We start from the raw sequence: 23247 nt of genomic DNA, 5'->3' as shown, positions 1-23247 counted from the left end.
ATACCTAGGCAATGTATGTCCCATGTGAGAGCTTAACCCCGAAATTGAAACTTGGCAAAAGCTGATTCAACTATATACACATATAGTTGTCCGCGAATTCTAGATCAAACTCTCTTAGTCTCTTCCAGCGCTGCACACACTCACACACACAGAATAGTGGTGCATTATTGCTTTATATATATATTTTTTTTCACTGGTTTATATAACAAACATATACTCACTCACGTATTTTTATCATCTTAAAAATCCAATATGCCTTGTGTATGTATGTATAGCTGGGCGGTGGTTTAATATGACGGCCTTTTGCCCTTTTGTCTCGCGTCGCTTATCTCATAAATAACAAAATAAGCACCTTCATAGTTGTATGTATATATATTTTATTTTTTCATACAGTGTATAGCTAGTGTAATTTAATATTTGATAAAAATGTTGTATTAATGGAATTTATATCAGTCGTAGTAGCTATGTACGCAGTGGTTAATGATAATTAAATATAAAATAACGGTTTGATAAATATTACATTGAAACAAAATATAATAAACAGTTATAGATTATTGAAAAGTTGAATTAAAAATTAAATTGGATTAATTGATTTGATTTGTGTTTATCTATGATACATCTAGAAAATATTTAATCCATAAAAAAAATAATATTTTTGAGGTTTTTAAATTATTTTTTGTGAATTTCAATTGGCTTTTTTTGTTTGAGGGTTGTTTTTTTATTTAAAGAGCCATCGAAAGGTGTTGTAGTTTTTTTTTTTAATTGTAAAATAATATCAATGATGCAATCACTAAAATAACAAGTGGGTAAACATAAAAATTTTAGATAATTATCTCGTGTTTATGCTCATGATGGAAGAGTACATTGATTTATTTTTCTTGGCTTGATTTTTTGATTTTTTTTTTCTAGCAAAATATATATGCTTGGCTTTTTATCAAGACTAACTTTAAAACTTTTAAAAAATAAAGGTCAAGCTTATAAATAAAAGGGTTGCTTGTAAATTTTTTTATTTTTTAAATTTAAAACCAAATTTTGATAATAAATATTGAACAAAAAATAGCCAGCTTTTTATTACATAAATCAAATTTTTTTATAAAGCTAATTTTGTGTAATTGAAAAGGTTAATAATCATATTATATTTTTAATTTTATTTTAAACAAGTTTATACACTTAAATGAAAAAATAAAAATCATATATGGTTTGTAAAATCAATCGATTTTTTACGCCCATAAAAACATTTTAAAAATAAAAAATTTAAGTAAAATAAAATACTGAAAAACTTTGGGGTTCTTTTTTTGGTATATAAAATAGAAAAAAAAATAGGGTGATTGTGGTTTTAAGATTGGGGTAATATATATAAAATGTGATTGTGAAAAATAATACTAAAAAAATATGTTATATTGTATTTGAGTTAAATAATCGATGAACACACCACGACAACGACTCGATGTGGTGGTTTATTTCAACCAGGTCATTTAAACTCATATATATAAATTTTTTACCTCTCTAATTTTACTATTTATTTTTTTCTTTTTTTAACCCAGCTATTGCTGGTGACCTGGTGGTTTTTTTTCTTCACCTTATTTTGATACTTGCTGTGTGGTTTTATCCACCTTACAACCAAGAAACTCGTTGATCCATATATAGACAATTCTACTTCCCCCACAAGCTCCACGAAAAAAAAAAATTCAGCTTTTTTTTCGAAACAAAATTTCTCTGTAGAAATAAAACAGAAAAAATCAGTTACACATAAAATTAATGATTACTTTTTTGCTAAATGTTATTCAAAAAAAAAAAAGGAGAATTTATGATTTTTTTTGCAGATTTTTTTGGAGTTTAAAAAAATTTGAAAAAAATATTTTTTCCAAGTGGTATATAGTGTAAAAGAACAACTCGATTTAATTAGGCTAATACACCTAACGTGGAGCCGTGATGATGTTGGTAGTTGTGACTTGTGAATGTGTATTTTAATCCTCAATTTAATATTTTTATTTTTTTGTCAACCTTGATATTCTTTCTCATTCCTATCACCATATTCAAAGCCAACGACCATTCACAGTGGCCACATAATTAAATACCCGAGTTGGATAATTAATTCAGCGAGACACCGACGCCAGATGAAAACGGATGCACAAAGATATTCCATTCGTATATAAAGCAAACGTTTTTAAAACATTCACAATGTTATTTATTATTATTAATTTTTATTAGTTTAGTTTTATATATTATTTTTTGTCGACGCGCAATTTTAATTATTTATCATTTAAATATAACGTCGTTTTATATTTTTTTTTTTTTTTGAAAAAATTATATATATCTCAATCTTCATGACTATCATCATCATTAATTTATCAAAATTATTGTGGCTATGTTTTAAAAGGTAACAGAGGGGGTCAACATTCCCAGGGGAAATTATTTTTTCTACTAGATTTTTTCCTATGTCATTATAGATAAGCAACATATGTGCACTTTTTTTTTTCTATTTTTTTTTATCTACAATTTTAAATATATAATTTTTTTCTTTGAAAAGTCATATTTCAATGGCACTCGTGAACCTTCAATTCACTGGTTACATTAAAAAAAAAAAAATATAATTTTACTATTTTTTTTTTTTTTATCAACAATACATCATCATGAGAATTTTCTTTATAAAATTATCTCATTTTTTTTTTTTTTTTTTTTTCAAATAAAAATTCAAAACTCATCATAAAATATATATATTTTTTTTTTCAAAGATATACATCTCTTCCTTAAAGATAAAAAAAAATAAATTTGCACTTCAAAAAGTAGTTACATCGAAGAAAAAAAAAACTTATATATAAAATTTTTTCAACAATTTATTTTCTATAAAATTGAGCATTACATTTTTATATTAAAAAAAAAAATATAATCCGTAACAATATCCATAAAATATAAGTAGATTTATAAAAAAAAAAATAAAAATTAAATGTTTAACCCTTGAATTCCACCATACCCCCACTAAAAATAATAAAAATATTTAACTTATCAAAAAAAAAATTTGCAGAAAAAAAAAAAATTTTATATTTCTTTTGATTGTGGGTGGGAATAAATACTGTAATAATAAATAATCCAAAAAATGATTAAAATAAAAGCAACAAAAGATAAAGAAAATGAAAAAAAAAAAAATAATTCTTTGAGGTTTATTACATTACGAACGGCGAATAATCCACTTGGTACAGTTTTAGTTTGACCGCAACGTGATACTCATCAGTGAGTGTGTGTGTATAAAAAAATAAAAAAACGTACATATAAGAGATAAATTGAGTGTGTGCCGCTGGCCGAGATTAGGCCCAATACATGTAATATAAAAATTTTATACCAAGTACAGTATATAAAGGTGTGTAATATTGCTAAAATGAAGAAAAAAATAAACTAAACGAATATTGAAGTTTAACGGTGGGAGCATGAAATCAAACGGTATATATAAAATAAATCGGTACATACCTGTGGTTGAAATAAAATTCAAGACAGATATGGTTCTTTCATGGTTAACTTTTGAGTACGTCGATTGCAAATACTTCATGTTCAATATACACGCTGAATAATCGTGCTTCAGCATGCCAACAATTTCTTGTCTTTATTTATCTCATTTATTTTTTAATATTTTTATTTTTTTTTCATCTCACTTGGTTAATATACAGGTGTATACATATTGCTTTAACTCTCCAGCTTTATATCTTCTCACACAATTTTTTAAAATAAGCTTAGAAAATTTATATACAAACTTGTTTTCTCACTTTTGCATAGATTTATTTATTTTTTTTTTTTTACTGTACAGAGGCATAACTCGATGGTAAAAAAATATAAATAAATAAAGTTTTTTTTGAAAAATAAAATGTACTTTCTTCAACACATGGCAGACACAAGTGCATGTATGTATATTTTTTTTTTAAGTATATGGCTCGCTATATACACCTCTTGAATTTCGCGTGCATAAAAGCCATAGAGGTACTTGTGCAGCTCACACTCATCTACACCATACTTTATGGAAAATAACCTAACGGTTTTTTGGATAAATTTTTTTTTTTTCATTCTTTTGTATTTTAGATTCATATCCAAGAATTTATTAGAATGTAATTTATATATTTTTTTTTTCTATGCTCACACAAAGTGGCGTGTCAATTTTATGACTCAATACATTGAAATATCTTGATGTGATTGGTATATAAAATTGAAAAAAATAAAATAAGTAGAAAATTTGTTTCTATATAAAATTTTTTATATAGTTACTTTGAGAAAATAATCCAAGTAAAATGTTAAAAAAATATTGAATTTTTATATTATTTTTTTTCATGTTTTAAAAATGAACTAAAATAACAAAGTTTTTTAAAAGTCCCAGTTACAATTTTTGAATACTCAAACATGATTTTTCACATGAACACATGGGTGTTTTTTTTTTTTTTTTACTTGACGTTTTTTTGTGTGTCTCGTTTAAATATATTTGAAAAAAAAAAAAAAAAAAATACAAGTAAAAAAGCTTTATTTTAAACTCACTCATTTTGTGAGAAGAATTTGAATGCTTGAATGGGGTGAGAGAGGGATTTACTTTACACCCGGCACACACAAGATCACTTTTTCATGGCAAGCTTTAAATTTACAAAATGGCGGCACCATCTATTGAACAAATTTTTTTTTATTATTATTATTTTCATTTGTATGTTTTATTTAAAAAAAAAAAAAAGTTAAATCGCGTGCTTCATTGCTTTAACACATTTTTCCAAGTGTCCAATCAATAGTTGCTGTTTAAAAAAAAATAGTAAAAAAAAAAAAATAAAAAACAATATATTAAATAAATACAGTCTATTGTTTATAAAAAAAAAGTAATTAAAATTTATATTTTCTAAATGACTTTTTAATTAGAAGAAAAAAAAAAAAGAGTAAAAAATTTTTGTTATTTTTATATATTTAAGGATGATTTTAATTTGTATTTTCAAGTTTTAATTTACATTATAAAATTCAAGACAATCTAATACATATATCTGTAGTATATTTAAGCCCATAAAATTCACCCTTTTCACTGGAGGTTAAGTTGGCCTCGCGGGTCTCTTCTTATCTGCCACCCAGATTCCCATAAGCTTTATACCAACGAGAACTGTAGAATAAGGCTGTGTGATAAAAAACATTTTATGGACGTATGCAAGGCACGGATGCTGCATTGCAAAAATACATATATATATATACTAAAATGAGCACATAAATAAATATATATTATTTACTATATATTCTTTTGTTATATACACCTGCAACACACTTAAATTTATTCAATTGTAAATTAAACTTTATATATTTTCACATAAATTATTTGATTCAATTTAACTCGCAATTTATTTGTCTCTTTTTTTATTAAATTATTATAATACAAAATAATGTATAATTTTAATCAATTTTGTATACTTTCTATAAAGATATTAACAATTTAATTTTACAAAAAAAAAAAAAAGAGTTTAGATGCTGGTGGTGCATAACTTTGCCTATCGAAAATAAAACAGTCTCTCCTCTTCTATACCCCTTATCCAAAAGTACACCCACAGGAATCCAAAGTACCTGCATCCCTGATAACAACTAACCAGTGACTATTTTTTTTATTTTTTTTCAACTCTTCTCTTCTTTATTTCATTCATTTTTTTTTTATCCATTCTTCTGCTATTATTATCGCTATCTATAAAAGTGTATACACTTTTCTATTCCATCCACAAACACCATCAAATTTTTATACAAAAAAAAAATATTATAGATTAAGCTTGCAGAAAAAAATAAAATATATACACGCAAATTTAAAGAATAATATTTATTTTTCATTAACCAATGTTTTAATAAAATATACACAAAATATTTTTATTATTATTTGGGTTGTTTGAATGAAATAAAATTCAGTGTACGCTTTCGTTATTTTTATTCAACAAACATAACTATAGTTTTTTTTAATTATGAGATTTAATAATTTAAAAAAAATTTTCTTTTTTTTTATTTATTTAATTTTATTGTTAAGTAATGAAATATAATATAGTTGAATGAATTTAAAACTTTATATATATATTAATTCAGTTGGCGGGTATAATTCCAAAGTTTGTATAAATTATTTAAAATTATTCTTGTGAAATATATTTGTATTATGTGTATACATTGAATTTGATGAGTTAAAATTTACGTCATTGAAATTAAAGATAGCATATGTAAAATTTTGAAGTTTGTAGCAGTTTCTCATCAAGCTTCAACCACGTACTTTGAATTAATCTGAAAATTTCATTGAATACTTTAAAAAAAATATAATCTACACCTTGAAATATTCAAAATCTTTATATAAAAAAAAAATTACATGTAAAGTACTAAATGATTACTCCAACGATTCAATATTTTGACCATAAAAAAAAAAAAAAAAAAAACAATTTAAATATGAAAAATAAAATTCCCATCAATGCATCTTTTACATAAATGGAATTTCGAAAGTTAACAGACTGCCTGTATATATATTTTTTTCATTTGAATGTTATTTTTATATTTATTATTTTCTTATTCATATATATTTTTTTTTTTATTTATTTATATTTTCTTCGAACGCGTGCGAAAGGCCACACGAACTCTGGCAACGAGACGATAATTGCAGCAATTGCACAACTCCCGTGAGGCATGAACATACCACATTTACCCCCCTTTTCAGTGTGTGAATGCCTAGTTCAAATACATATATATATATAAATTGCTACACGAGATGAGATAGGTAAATAAACGCTTGTGAAAATTACATATTTATTGACCATACTTTTAATTGCGTTATTCATTATTATTATAATTCCTATTTCAATTTTTAAAATGACTTTTTTTATTTATAAAAAATATTATTATTATTAATACAATTATTTAATAAATTTTTTTATATATTATATTTATTTATTTATTTATTTATTTATTGTAAATAGAATTATTTTTTTTTTTTCTTCTTAAAGTATTTTTTCTTCATTAATTACCACTCTCTCTGCTTCAGACTAATTACGATTTGGATGACTTGTTCTCATCCCCTATATTTCTACTTCTTCTTTTCGAAGTTTTTTTTTTTTTAATATTTTTTTATTTTTGCTGTTACAACCCCTCTGATGATGTTCGTTGTCGTATCTTCTTCTTCTTGTCTTCTTCTTCTTGTCTTCTTCTTCTTTTCTGCCTCTTTCCCGCGAATTTCGAACCAAAGACAACGTAGTTGGCACGTACCACTGACAAACGTTTGTTCTTATTTTTTTTTTTTTTTTTTTTTATTTTCTTCAACTACTATATACTTTTCTTCTTGGTCCCTTTTTATTATATCTGTTTTTATTTTTACTTTCACAGTTCTTTACTTTTATATTTGAAACTTTTAGGTATAGTAGTCCTACAAACTTTTAAACAGTGAATTGTGGCTTTTATATAAAATTGTAGATAAAGAAAATGAAATAAAATAAAAAGGTACGTTAAATAGGTTGAGACAGTATAAAAAAAATAAAAAAATAAACATTAATTTTATTAATCAATTTAATATAATATTGTCATGTTTAATTTTAATAAATAAAATTAATTTTATATTTTTTTATTTTTTAATTAAAACTTTTGTTTATATTGTATTGTTTGTTTATCGGGATGACAAATTGTATTGACAATTATGTTGAAACGTCATAGAGATTTATATCAATATGAAATTCAACAAATTAACGTAATTAATGCATCATTGATTATTTGGTATAATAATTGATATTTACCAGTGGGAATTGTCATTATTCAATCTAGATAAATCAACCTCAACAATAATCAAAAAATTAAAATACCTAAAAAAATTTATTGTTATCATTAGAGAGATAATAAAGCATCTGGAAAATATTTACCGAATGAAAAATAAAACAAGGTATATTATTGAAATAAAAATTTTTATATTCAAAATAGACGAGCTAATATGGTGACATCAATTTATAGATCCACAATAGCCTCTTTCACTTGTGTGGTCATTCAAATGAAAATATTTGTTATAAAATTTTTATTTTTTTATTTTAATATAAATATTTTTTTCATATTTATTATTTTCACCATCAATGGTTATTTTATTTATTTTTATTTTGTTCATTCAACTCTTTGCAAATATAATATCTTGTTGTTTTTTTTTTTATTTTTTTTCATTTTCATTTTTCCTCACGTATATCCATGTGAAATAAAAAAAAAAAAGAAAGAAAAAAAACGAGAAATATATATTCTCTCGATGCAAATGACAATAAAAAATTGAAAAAAAAAAAAAAATATATATAAATATATAAATTTATAAAAAAAAAAAACAGGTAAAAAATGTGGTGAAAAAAAATTGTGTGGAAGTGTATGAATACATGCTCTAGTTATTCGTTCATTTAAATATTATTAAAAATAAGAATTTATAATAAAAAAATGAACAAATTGTTAATACGAAAACAGTATTTATTGGCATTTTATATATAAAATATTTATTGTTACAAAATAATATATAAATAGCGTGAGGAAATTCGAGGGTTGGAGAGATGATAAATGATCCATACACACAATTATTATCATCATCATCATCATCATCACTCGATATTATCGGTTTTATCCAATTTTTTTTTTGCTCTTTTCCGTTTTGTAATAAATTGGTATTTATTTTTTGAATTCAAGGGGAGTGTTGAAGCCTGTGAATTTATGAAATGACAGAGTAAAAATATATAGGGTAGTTTAATTTCATTGTTGTTATTTTATTTTCATCTATATTAACAATAAATAAACTAATTTAAATTTAATTTATTGATCATAAAATTAAAAGCTTTTTTTTTTCTTTTAAATAATTTCAATGTAAATCGATAAAGATTTTATTAGAAAATAGGAAAAAAAAAAAAACATAAAATAGATAAATGAAGAAGAAAAAAAAAAAAAAAGGTTTTTTGTGTTGGATCCAACAAATGTGGAACGAATGTTTTTCGAAGCAATAAGCACGTTGTGTCATTTTCAATGGTTTTTAACCTCGTTTATACCAGTTTTCCATTTTGACCCTGATGAAATTTCAAAACCTCACAATAGCCCAAGAAAAGAAACAATCAATTTTAACATGCAACCTTTAAGTGAAGACATTTTCAACTCACCATGGGTCCTCGTTTGTTGCCCAATTTCCTTGGAAAATAATTTTTTTTTTATATGCATGTTTAGTATATAGTATTCAAGGTTGTCATTTTGACTGTTTGACAATAAAATTAACACCAGGTCATCCATGTTATCCGCATGAAATGTCATTTATGTTTGACAAGCATATTTTCTCTTTTTTTTTCTTTTCAATTTCTTTAACATCTTGTTATATATTTACTTTATTATTATTTTTATGTTTCCATAATGAAAGCCGGAAAATATATATACGTATTTAAAATGACATTTTAAAATATAATATTCTTACCCCAATGTTGTGGTTAAGAAACCAGAGTTGCCAATTTTCATCATCAATTTCCTTCTTCTGGTTCAATCAAAATTCCAATTACCGGAGTGCAAAGAGAAAATATAAATAGAAAAATAAATAAATTTAGCTTTATATATAAAAATTGACGTAAAGAATTGATTAATAGTTGAAAAAAAAAAACCAAAAAAAAAGAATCTTGTTAAATTAAAGATACAATCTCCCTCTCTCTCTCTCTCTCCGCTGTGTAATATAATTTGTTGATAAAAAAAAAATATATATAAAATAGATAGTTAGCCGCCACACAGGTAGTTTAAATTTTAAATATATTTAAAAAAATCATGTTGAAATAAAAGTACAAACATTAATGCCCATATAGTGTTTTAAAATCGAAAAAAAAAAATCAAGTTTTTATATATATTTCTTAACCACCTGTCTCCCCACACTTGTATATATATTTTTGTATATTTTTTTTATGTCTTTCATATAATATCATTAACCTTATCATCATGATAATCATCCTCAGCATTATCCAATCTATCTGTCCATCTATTCATTCATCTAAATATATCTATATTTTTAATCAGTGACTTCAATAGTCATACACAAAATATCTCCCTTTGGTAATATACCAGTATGATGACGTTGATCTGAATCTAAATCCTCATCATTCTACACTTTTTTTTATTTAACTAAAAATATTGAGTGAGAAATCTGGCAACCATGGTCAAGTAACCAGGGGGTCGAGTACACACCAAAGCCGCTAAAGCACATCAGAGTTTCTCAAACTCCAAGGGTGCGCTCTCTTTTTTTCTCTGTCTCTCCCCAATAATACAAAAAAAATATATATATAAAACGACAACCATTCATTCTCACAATTTAGCTATATAACTGCCCTTCGAAACTCAACATGGGACAACCAATCTATCCATATTTTCATCCCCTATTTTATTTTTTTTTTTTTGAATGCTCAAATGCAAAAGCTACCTCAATAATATTAAAAAAAAAAAAATAAAAGAATTATTGTTTAATAATAATATGCTAGGGTGCACACGTTTATTATACCAGTTGAATAATTGATCAGTATAAATATAGATTAATTTTTTTTAATAATAATAATACGAATTTTTTTTTTTTTAATTTTTTTTATGATATTGCAATGGAGATATTTTATTTAATGAAAATAATATTTTTAAGTTTTCTCATCATCATGATAAGTCATATATATATATCTAGATCAAAAGTTTAAAATTTTTACCCTCTATTTTGTGTATATCATGAGGTACTTTTAAATGTCTGTTTGTGTAATTTTGCCAACAAGAGTTACGCGTGCCAAAGGGAAAGCTAACTGCCTTGGCAAACTGTTTTTCGTGTATTTTCTATAGCTCAGTACAAAAATATATATAAGATTGGGGTTCGTTTGAATTCATGAGGGTTGTTTTTATTTCTTCCATGTTGAAGGGAAAAAGCTTCAGATAAAATGGCTCTAGATGAGAAGAATGATGGAAAATTGTGTTGAGGGGTAAAAGACTGGTAGCAGATTTTTATAGCTAAAAAAAAAAAAAATTACATATATAAATATTAAGTTATCGATGGTTTTTAGGTTGAGATCAGAATAAAAATATAATAAAATATAGCCAAAATAAAAAAAGTAAGCACTAAAATAAATAAATAATTTTTTTTTTCTTTTATTTTTCTATTTGATTTAGGATCAATCAGTAATCAATTAATAATACCAAAAATAAAAATACAATTTTCAATATTTTACTTTGACAATAATGTGTTTACATTATGAAAAAAAAAAAAAAAATTTATAATAAATTGGATAATTACATGGTACTGTTAAAGTGACGATGAGAAAATTTTCGTATTTAGGTATACCATAAATTTTGCTAGAAACTAATAATTTTGGTAAAATTATAAACGACACTTGCTGCCTCTTGTTTGTGTGTATGTGTATAATATATTTATGTGAATATTAACTGTGTATATTTTTGTGTTGGTGTAGATGTATCCTTTGTGAGGCTCTGTGAAGTGTAATGCATATAGTCAGCCCCTCATATTCGTTCAAGCATACTTGAAACAATTACTAAACCCTATACTGTTTCTCTCTCTCTCTTGCTTCCTTTTATTCAGGACCATCTATACATAATATGTATATATTTTAAATGCGTACTACTATTATGTATATGTACAATATTGTTTTGATGTATTTTGAGGATCAACGAGTACTAAAATTAGACGACTTACAATTAGTTTTCTCAATTCTCAACTCAAAAGTATTTAATTACTTTGTGCACGATATATATTTAATATATTTATGTTTAATATACTTTTGTGTATGCCTAAAATCACGTTATTCATTTATTAAATTAAACAACTTTTATGTTATCCCTTTTTATAATTAAAAAATATTAAAAATTAATACGAAAAAAATTTTTAAAAAAAAATACAAATATTGCTGTAATATATATATATATAAAAGTAAATTAAAAAACTTTTTTTTTTTTTTTTTGTTTATTTGTCATTGATAGAGTATAAATAATTTTGTAATTTTTTAAATTTAATATTAAAAATTTAGTTAAAGTTTATCAGTATATTTTGTATAATAAATTTCTAAAGATTTTTTTTTAATTTTCTTAGTGGTTTTCTTTGCCAATATTGTTACAAATACCAACAAAAAAATTAAAATTGATTTAACTTTATTTTGTAGAAAAAAAGATGAAAAGTTTTTTTAACTTTAATTCTGATGAAGTGTGTCTATGTATTTATAATATTAAACAAGTAAAATAGAATAGAGAAAATCAATCGGTTTCGACAAACTGAATTCATCGATGCGTCGCATTTGTGCTGCATAGTTTCACCATTGTCTTTTAGTTCAGTACCAATACTATCACCATCACCACCAACACCACCACCAACAACATCACTGGGTGTTGATGTTCACGTCTGGAAACTTTGGTAAATTGCATTGTGCGCACAGAGAGCTGTTTATATGTATAACTCACTTTCAATTCTAAAGCTATATATTGTCATCAGATAATATTATATATACTCCATACAAATTTATATATACATGCTAAATATATACAGTATATATGTAAAAATATAAAACCAATATAAAACTATTTTCATTCAACCCATGCCTTGATGGTGCCGCTCGCGCGTAATCAAGTTTTCGTACAACTTGCTGATGGATTTTATTTTTTTTTTTTTATACTATTTTTTTTTTTTAATAATTATTTATAAATAAAAAAATTCATTGACATAATAAAAATGAGAATCTGATTAATTTTTAAAAAATATTTACATTTTATTTTGAATATAAATTCAAAAATCTTTCATCGAAATTATAGAAATATAAAAAACTTGATTTTTTTTTTTTTTCGAAATATTTTTTTATATTGTTTTTTAAATAATTTATTTAAATTTTTTAAATAAAAAAAAATTGTTGTTTTATTAGCATTAATAAATGGATAAAAAAAAAAAATTTAATTTAATTTTTTTAACGATATTTTAGTGAGTGTTTCGATTTTTTTGAGGACACGTTTTTTGGTGTTTTTTTTTAGAATTTTTGAGCTTGGAAATTTTGATGTCTCATTAGCATTTTGCATTGATAAATGAATGAAAAAAAAAATTTTTTATATTGTGACAGTATATGTGATTAAAATATATATGCATTTGATGCGTCGGCAAATCACTTCAATCGAGTTTTGTTCAATAGAAGCCGCCAGCTTTCATCAGTATACACTTTGTCATTCTGTTTTGCCAATGGATATTTATAAAGCTTTGCCAATGTCCTTTAGAAAAAGCTCTCAGTCATACAAATATTTATTAAAAAACAATTTTCTTTTTTGCATATAAATTTTATTAAATCGATAACGTTATAAATAATTTATTTACATTATTTCTTTGAATATATTTATTTGACATTTTATTTCTATTTAAATTTAAAAATAAAAATTTTTTAGGCAACATTGAAAATTACTTAACAAAAAAAAAATAATATAACTCTTTTTTAAAAATAAAATAACGTGTTTTTTTTTATCGAAATGAATAGATTTTTCTCTTATCGAAATATTTCATAACTTTTTTTTTTTTTTAGATTTTTATTTCGGCTCTGAACTCATAAATTTAAAAAAAAAAAATCTTTAAATAAATTTTATTTATCACAATATTCAAGTTTAAAAATAAAAGTAAACAAAAATATATATTGAATAGATGTAAAGCAATTAAATTTGATATTGCCACAGAAAATCAATCAATTGAAAAAAAAAAAAATAAAAAAATTTTACAGACCAAACCACCCCAAACAATCTAATAGATGGACATTTGAATTTTCGACTAGACAGCTTTTAAAACGTTTTTCCATTATTATTATATTTTTTTTAAATTTATTTTTCAATATACAAATTTATTATATAAAATCGATTTTGCGGTTTTCTATTTCATTTATACATTCATCTTGGACATGTACAAAAAAAAAAAATAATCAATTTTTATAATTTTTATTTTTCAATTTTTCATTGTCTTTTATGAAATTGTTTTTTATATGATTTTTTTTTTCAAATGATATACGTACACAGCTGTTGCTCACGAGCTTGCAGCTTGTCTAACAAAGAATTCACAATGAAGCTTCTGTAAATTTATAGCTATAAAAATAAATAAAAAATAAAACAAAACGAAAAAAAAAAAAAAACCTAATGTAATCAAAAATGAAAGAATAAAAAAATTTATATAATAGCTTAGATGATAATAATGATAAACAAAATTAAGTGGTAAATATGAAAAATAAAAAAAAGCTATTTTTCTCTATTCTATTGTTTTGTTAATTCCCAATTATATTCAAGTTCTTATAGGGTTTTATTAAACCCAAATAGAGCCGAGAATTACACGTGTGTAATTTGATTCTCCTGCGCATGCATATGAAAAAAATATAATTAAAAAATATAAATCGATGACAAAGACAAAAGAGAGGGCTAGTGTTCCCCTTAACTATCCTCTCAAGAAACTCAGTCTTTTTATATTTTGCCAAACCCCTTTTACACACACACACACCCAATTTTCAAATAAAAAAAAAATGTACTTGCATGCAAAAAATAATTCGTTGCAGTTGCAATGAAGGTAGGGCAAAAAAAAATGAAAAAAAAGCTCTACCCCTTAAAAATGAAGTGGAATGATAAAAAAAAAAAGAAATTAAAGAGCAAGAAGATGAGTGAAAATAACAATCCTTTGATAAAATTGATCGTAAAAATTCTGAATATAAAAATAAGTTAAAAAGATACTCAACTTTATGTACCTTTAATATCTTTTTTTTTTTTTAAAATAGTATTAAGCATTAATGATATGATTTTTGTTGAGCTATAAAATGTCGAAATAGTGGTATGAGTTGCCATTTGAATCAGTAAAGTTGCCGCTATCATGAATACTCGTTTAAAGATAATGGTCATCGTGCTAAAGATCCCGATTAAAATGCTAATTATTGCAGTTTAAAACAATGGAATAACGCCATTAAAAAAAAATTATTTAAATTATATTTTAAGCTTGATAAAAAATAGCTAAAAAAAAAAAATTAAATTATTTTTATTTTGTTGTTTGAATTGTCCTTTGAATATATTTTATAAAAATAATATTGATCATGGGTTAAATTATATTTTTTAAAAATATATAGCAGTTGTGTTAATCATCATTATCATCATAATCAACATGTATTTGTAACTGTATATTCATGCATACATATGTACAATGTATAATTCAAAATTGTTCAAAAGTTTATTTTCAAATGTCTCGTCGTGTAAACAAGCTGACAGATGCTTCCGTTACGTTTTCATATACTTGTTCTTCTTCATCTTGTCCCTCTTTTTTATTTATTTATTTTTTACACTGTGTATATATGATATTAAAATATGCTGACGTTGTTACACTGTTGCTATTGTTAATAATATACACAAAAATATTATATAAAATACACAAACAAAAGAAAGAAACATAAACTACTAGAGAAAATTTATAATATTAAAAATAAATATATATATAACACAAAAGAATTACTATATTATTTTCATATGTATTTCATATAAAATTACATATTAATAAATTAATTTATTTATAGATAAATTATGTCTATATTCTCGAGTGATTATATCAGCTTTCGCTGGTTTACTAAATCACCTAGTTTTTTTTTTTTCCATCAGCTATATACAATACCTTTAAGTAAAATGACCTCTCACTTTGTGTTGTGGTTATTTTCAGAACAACTAACTAATTATTTATTGAAAAAGTGAATGCTGTATTGTTGTTATTGTTGTTGTTATTGTTGCCCTCCAAATTCATGTACGTACAGTAGTAATTTTACAGTGAAAAAGTATTTCAAAATCATTGCAGAGAAAAAAAAATAAATATATAAAACACAAAAGAGGAGGATAATTGAGACTCATCGAGTCACTTGGAATGATCGTTGTGTCTTTTCATCTTTTTATAATACCAATGTCTTTTACTCGTTTTACTATTTTACTCCATTTTCTTCATACTTAACTTTTTTTTTTTTTCTTTTTTTCATATTTATTTTTATTTTTTTTTTTCCCTTCAATTTTATTTCTTTCCTTCATCTATAATGTCGTTGCTTTTTTTCTTTTTCTTTTTTCGTCACCACTTTTATTTTCATGCTACATTTCAGTGAATCCCAGACTATTTTCGTTGAGTGTGATACATTGGTCGTCCAATTTTTTTTTATCATGGCTTATGTTCTTGTTCTTTTAATATTTTTTTTTTTTTTTTCCCTCTATATACAATTCACATTTTTTTTTTTTTCACAATTATACTTGTCTCAAGATTTGTTGGGTATTATTTATTTATAGCCATATTATTTTTATTGCAAATTGTCGTTGAATTGTGTGTCTGACAATAAAATGATAATGATTTTTTTAAATGTATTTATTTTTTCCAATCATTTTACGTTCAAATCCATTAAAAGAAAAAAAAAATTCTATATCTAAATGATTTTTTATGTTAACAAAAAAGCGTGTAAATTTGATAATAATAATAAATTGGGATGAAAGTAATTATAAAATTATTGCTGCAATAGCACCAAACTATTAGTCTAGTCGTTCCATCGGCTAATGATTAATCGTTTGAGTTTCTATACACAACAAAATTCTATGTCTATGTAGTGAATCTGATAGTGTCTCTTTCGGTGTTGGACTGTTGGTGTATGTATATAAACTTAGTATAAGATTGCACAGGGATAAGAGATTCCATTTGGCCTCATCCGCCATCTTGCCTTCCGGGAATCCTATGTCCGTTGGAAATCGACGAATTATTCAGGCTCTCTAGGTTTAACTCAGCTTTTACCACTGTAACCACACCAAAACTACACACACACAAATAACAATACATATTTATAAAATATATATACACAATTTACTTTCAATCTCAATAATTTGCTGTTGTATATACGCGCAAAATATTCATTATTCATTCAAGTTGAAAATATACATTTTAAATTACAATGTTAACTGAATATACACCAGTGATTTATGGTAATATTTATTTAAATTTTTATATATATATCACTCAATAAATAGCTAGCAATAATATACATCTCATTGAGATTTTAGTTTTTCCGTGATTCAACTATGAATTTTTAAAATGTTTGTAATATAAAAAAACAGAAAATAAAAATCATGATAGGAAATATAAAAAAATATATATAGCAATTGGCTACGATTGAACACGTTTTGAAATGTTTCAAGTATGTGTATGTTGTAAAGGGTTTGTGGATGATGATGATGGTGGTGTAACCCCAAAATTCAACTACTCTATCCAATAATAATATATAGATATATATTTGGCGTTGTTTCAACACGGCAAACTGGGGCCGACGTTTGTCTGCCAAGTTGCAAGCTCACTGACCCGTGATCTGATGATCGTTACATATCGAAATTATTATTATTTTATATTTTTTTTATGATCAATTATTATATCGGAGTAATAATCAATGTATCTCTATTTTATTTACATGGTTACATTTGAATTGCAGAAATGTATACATGTTGTTTTAAATTCATTTGCGCAATTGCGATATCACGTGTATGTGTGGGGACAATTTGGTGTTACACTTGGAATAGAAACATTATACACATTGCAGAGTTCATGCAAGCTTTCGTATATGTAGATAAATTTCTAGAGACTGATATGGCTTTAGTTTGGTCCCGGGAGGTAGAAGGCTAATATATTTTAGCTTGATTAGATGGACGCCATATATTTAATGATATAATCAATGATTTTGAGGTGCTTTGACGTTAATGTTGTTGTATTTAAATTTATTTATTTTTTATCTTAGTCTCTTAATTCATTGCTCAATAAAATTGCTGTCATTATTGTGTGAATTTTGATGTTAATTGTGCCTCGAAATTTTCAGAAATTTAACGCTAAAATCAGCTGGAAATTGATGAAAAATAATTATTTTGTTGACAATTTTAAAACATATAATATCAATGGTTTTTTTTTTTTAAATTTTAAGGCTGAATGTAAATCCCAAAGTAGGACGACTCTTTGGGTGCAAAAGGGCACCCTTATAACCATAGTTAAAAAAAATAATAAGCGCCCCCTAATGTCTAAAATTTTTATACTTTACTGCCGCGTCTTTAAAAGTATGAGTGTATTTACAATAATAATTAATCTACTCAGTTGATTTTTCAATGTTTCACCCGGTACTTTTTGACTGTTTTAATATTCTTAAATAATTAATAACTTTCAAAATCCGTGGTAGAAATCGATTGACATTTTTATTATTTTCGTAATTTGAAGAAGTATTAGCTGTAGTAAAATAAAGGTTTTTTGTGAGAGCGTTTTTTCAGTAGAAGTGAAAACGTGCCGATGCTTCCTACATGTGTAAAATGTCAACTTTGACCCCAATTATCTCGCTTAAATCGTGGTAGAAAATTGCAAAAAAAATTTGATAAAATAGATCTTTATTTCACTTAAAAAATAAGCCTACTTTGATCAAAATCTGTGAGAGGGAATTTTTTTTCAATATTTTGACATTCAGCCTTAAATAGAAATATAGAATAAAATTTGTTAAAATTAAATTATTTTTTGTTGAAATTTAATAATGTATAAATTTTTTAAAAATTCACAAAATAAATCAATTAATATTCTGAGTTTAATTTAAAGGAAAAATTTATTAATAAAAGTAATAAATATGAAATATTATATTCTTAAACTTTTACTTTTATTAAATATATATTTTTTTTTTTTTTTATATCAAAGCTTTTGGGAGAGAGAAAAAAAAAATGATACAGAAGCGTGATTCTCAGTTGGATATCACTTTGACACAGTTGAAAAAATTCTCCAGTATCTTTCTTTTTGTTATACTTTTTTCTATTAAAAATTTCTATTTTTATATATATATATTTTTTTTGTTTTCCATCTCTTTGTTGTTGTCATAGTTCATCGTTTAACTTTGTGTCTGCAACAGACTCAATATACATTTTATCTATAAAACTTTTGTCTGTATTTGACCAAACATTTTCCAATATTTCAAAATAGATAGTATACCTATTTTAGAAACATAATTAAAGACTCTTAATACATGCTGAAAATTTAACTTAAAACTTTAATACTGTTGTGAATTTAATGTGTTGCAAAAATAAATTATTTACCCTGACATTTTAAAAGGATATACAAAATTTACATTTTAAAAAAAAACCAAGGATAAAACCAATGTCCTTTGATTTGTCGTTTGAGGTTTGTCTTTCAGGGGTGCACAGGAATATATCACTACCGTATTTCACTTATTTACATTTCCCAACTCATCTCTCTTTATATTTTCCTTCATTAATTGCCAAGCAAAAAAAAAAATCAAATAAATCTCTCCCTCATATACAATCTATAATTTCATCAAAAGTTTTTTCATTTAAATTAATTATATACTTGAATCTTTTGAACTCTCAAAAACACATGTCTATATTGTGTTTTGAATTAAATTATATACTTAAAAAATAAATGATATACATATAGAGAGATAAAATGATATCTAAATTGTGAGAATTAATTAATTTAATATATACATCTGTGCTTTTGCATAAACTTATTTCAAAAGTCTATATAAATAATTTTATCCCTTTCTCTGATTATTAAAAAAATAAATGCTATTTATTAAAATGTTAATTAAATACTTTATGTTATATGACAGAATTATAAACACCAAAAAGAGTATTTAAATTTAAATAAAAAAGTTTATTAAAAAGATTTAAAATTAGTCGGTCATTGTGACATGGTGACAATGGATTTACAAATGTTGTAAAGTAGTTTACCACATACATTTACCCTTTTTAGTATTTACATTAACACACATATGGTCAATGAATGTATAAAGATTTAATGCATGTCAACATATAAGTAAAATTTGCGTATCAAGTAGTAGTAACAACAATTTAACATTTCCAAGTTGTGTCTATTGTTTAAAATACAACAACGCAAGTTGTCTATATCTTGTGAATTGTTTGAAATAACACAGCTAATGCAGTCACAAAACTAAGTCATGAAATGTGGTTTGCCTTGATTTGGAATATAACTAGGTTTGTTACATGATGCCTCTTCAATTTACTAAACTTATTACTATATTTTTTTTTATTTTTTTTTTTAATTATTATACTTGTTTATAACTTGCTTGTTTGTGTATTTCAATTTACAACAACACAACAAAACTTTTCTCTTAATATATAAGCCCTTTTACTTCTCAGTTAATTTCTCTCTCTCTCTCTTGTCTCTCTCTACATGTACTTTCACAGACCATCATCAGACAAGCTTGCTTACTTGTTTACTTGTTGCATCTCGTTGTCGTTTGTAAGTCAATTAAGTCTATTAGATTTTATACGAAATTGTATATGAAAAAAAACATAGACAAATAATTTATAATTTAATTGTTTAATAGTTTAATAAATAACAATTATAATCACATGTTTTTATGTAATGTTTTAATATTAAAAAAAAACTTGTGATTAAATTTAAATTCAACTGCAGTTAGCATTAATGAATGCCTTTTTAACAATATTATTTTTTCAAAATAACATTTTAGTAAAATTTATATATACACAATTGTCTATGATCAAGTTATCAAGTTTATCCTTATCACTTTTGTTGTGTATTTTGATTTTAATTTAAAACAATGTTATTTGTCTCTTTCTCCAGATATTTTGCCAGTTTCTTGAACAGTGAAAATCTAATTATATTATTTCCAACACTGATTTCATTTAATTTAAATTTATATATACACATTGTTTAATGTGTGTTTGTGTTTGTTTTAAACATGGCTTTTATTTGAAAAAAAATAACATTTTAAATTAGAGAAAAATTACAACGTTTTATTTCATTTATTTTAACTGGAAAAAATTTTAATAATTATTATAATGAATGCAATTTCATTTGGATAAAAATTTAGTTAAAATTATTAGACCGAATGCTTTTTGTTTGGAAAGGTATATTGTAAATTTTCTTTTGGTGTAAATCCAAATTCATGTAGCTTTTTTTATTTATTTTTTTTGATGTATTTGGCACCACATCCCTTGTGCAGTTCAAAAATTGAGTTGTTCTGTCTCATGGATTTTGCCCTTCTTTTTTTTCGCCAGAAGATTTTAATTTTTTAGCATTGAATTTACAGTTGGTTGATTTTACACGAGGGATTTTAAACTTTTATATATATATACACAGACTGATTAGCCTACAGGGAGAGATATGCGAGTATTTTGGATTAAAAAAATAAAATTATTTCAACTTGTATATTTACTTTTTCAACATCTGCGATAAATCATGTTTTCATTTGACAAATTAAAAATACCAGTTGTTGTAATAATAACAATAAATTAATTCAATAAAAAAATAAAACACAAAAAAGTTAATCAAATATATATACAATAATAATATATAATTTATTTTCCAAAGCCATTTGTGTAAATCTTAGATAAAAGCTTAGCCATTGACCAATTAATCGAAATCATTTATTTTTTTTCTTACCAGTTAGTTTTTCTCATGAGAAAGAAAAAGAGAAATAATAAAAAAAAAAGGGATTGTCTTGGTGAAGATTCTCTTGAAGGATCTGAGCTTGGTCCATTGTTTCAGTGGACGATGAAATATACGATGCCGGTAGTTTAAGAAATCGTTGAGAAAAGCTAAGGACAGGCCAGAATGACGCCAAAAAAAAAATACTTGGCGCCCGATAAATGCTCCAAGAATAAAAGTTAAATAATAAAAAAATAATATTAAAAAAAGTCAAGTCGTTCATGAGACTTTTGTTGATTTTATTTTTGCTTTTTTTACAAACGGAAAAGTATATAAACCGTTATAATATGTTTGAAATATTCAATTGAAATTGTAACCTGAATTTTTATTTCTTAATTGAATATTAAATCTATGTATTATTATTTTTTTTTACTTTCGGATCGGTTAATGTCACTTTGCCATATTAATAGCTTCACTTATATTCGCATGTCTTTTGACAACCCAACTATTCACAATATTTATCTAAATTTTTTTTTTTTTTCATTCTTATTATACTTGAAAACTTCATACTTTATAAGTATGTTTTTTCTATTTTTTAAATTGTAAATTGCAGCTAGTTGGATATATAAAATTGATTCAACTTTGATTTTGTAAAAAAAAAAATATTCAAGTTTGCAAAAAAAACGTTTATTATATCATTTATAAAAGAAAAAAAAAAAAACATTTATAAGTGAAACTTTAAAGTGAAATAACATTTTAACCAAAAACACATTGCATAAGTTTTTATTATTATTTTTCTAGTGCTTTTGTAGATAGCTCTCTTCCAACTGAGAGCACTGAAAGTGACCTTATTGCAAAAGAGGCCCTCGTTTACATACAACACGTTCAAAAAACCTTGCAATATTTTTTTTTATCCCTTTTTTTGTATTTTTTCACTTTGTCTATGTATTTTTATTATTTATTTTTTTATTTTATATTTTTATGTTTAATATAAATATAAAAATAGCTCTAAAAATATTAACGTGAATTTTTTATATTATTTTTTTCTTTATAAATCAAGTTATTTGTCGTTTGAATTTTTGTTTTTTTTTATTCTTCAATTATGTATTTTTGTTGAGATGATAAAGATGAAAAATAAAAAAAAATTCTTTTGATTGGTAAAGACTGAAGAGACACTGTGAAGATGGTCAATGGACCGAATTAATACACACGATATGAATGAAAATAAGGGACATGAAATTTTCTAATTGGACACTTGACATGATCCCCCTTGAAAAATTCAACTCGTTAGTAAAATTAATGTAAATTACAAATTTTTTTTAATCCTTTTTTTCAACCCTTGAAGCGTCATTGACTTTTTTATAAATAATATTTTTATGCAACTTGAGTTAATTGATAAAAGATATATCAAAAAAAAAAATTTGATTACATTTTTTATTCTCATATAAAAATCATAATAATTTATTTATTTTTTTTTTAAATTTAAATAATAATAAATATCATCATAAAAATTAAATTATATACATTTCCGAGAAATCAGAAAGCGGCTTTTTATATTTTTATATATTTAAAAGACAGACTGACATTAAAATTTTCATATAGAGATATTGCAGTGGTTTTTAATAGTCAACTCTTTCATCCTAGTTCTCATGTTAACGATAGTCATTTAAAAAAAAAAAGGAAAAAAAAATTTATTATATTTACTAGACTTTACAGACACATGAGCATTTATTTATATTTTTCATATGACAAATTGTATTTAAAGAATATTTTCTTTTATTTTTTAAAAAATTTATTTATTATTAAAATAAAAATTAATACCTGCT

The 23247-nt window shown here is 24.1% G+C and overlaps 1 protein-coding gene across 1 annotated transcript in view; it reads left to right on the top strand.

Moving 5' to 3' along the window:
* The window catches only part of LOC122849725, an 81074-nt gene that overhangs the window by 34417 nt on the left and 23410 nt on the right, over positions 1–23247 (top strand). The gene's annotated exons all lie outside the window — the stretch shown is intronic.

This window comes from Aphidius gifuensis, linkage group LG2 (genome assembly GCF_014905175.1).
Source record: "Aphidius gifuensis isolate YNYX2018 linkage group LG2, ASM1490517v1, whole genome shotgun sequence".
Lineage (NCBI taxonomy): Eukaryota > Metazoa > Arthropoda > Insecta > Hymenoptera > Braconidae > Aphidius > Aphidius gifuensis.
The sequence above is the reverse complement of the archived record's forward strand: the minus strand, read 5'-3'. Positions and strand labels throughout refer to the sequence as shown.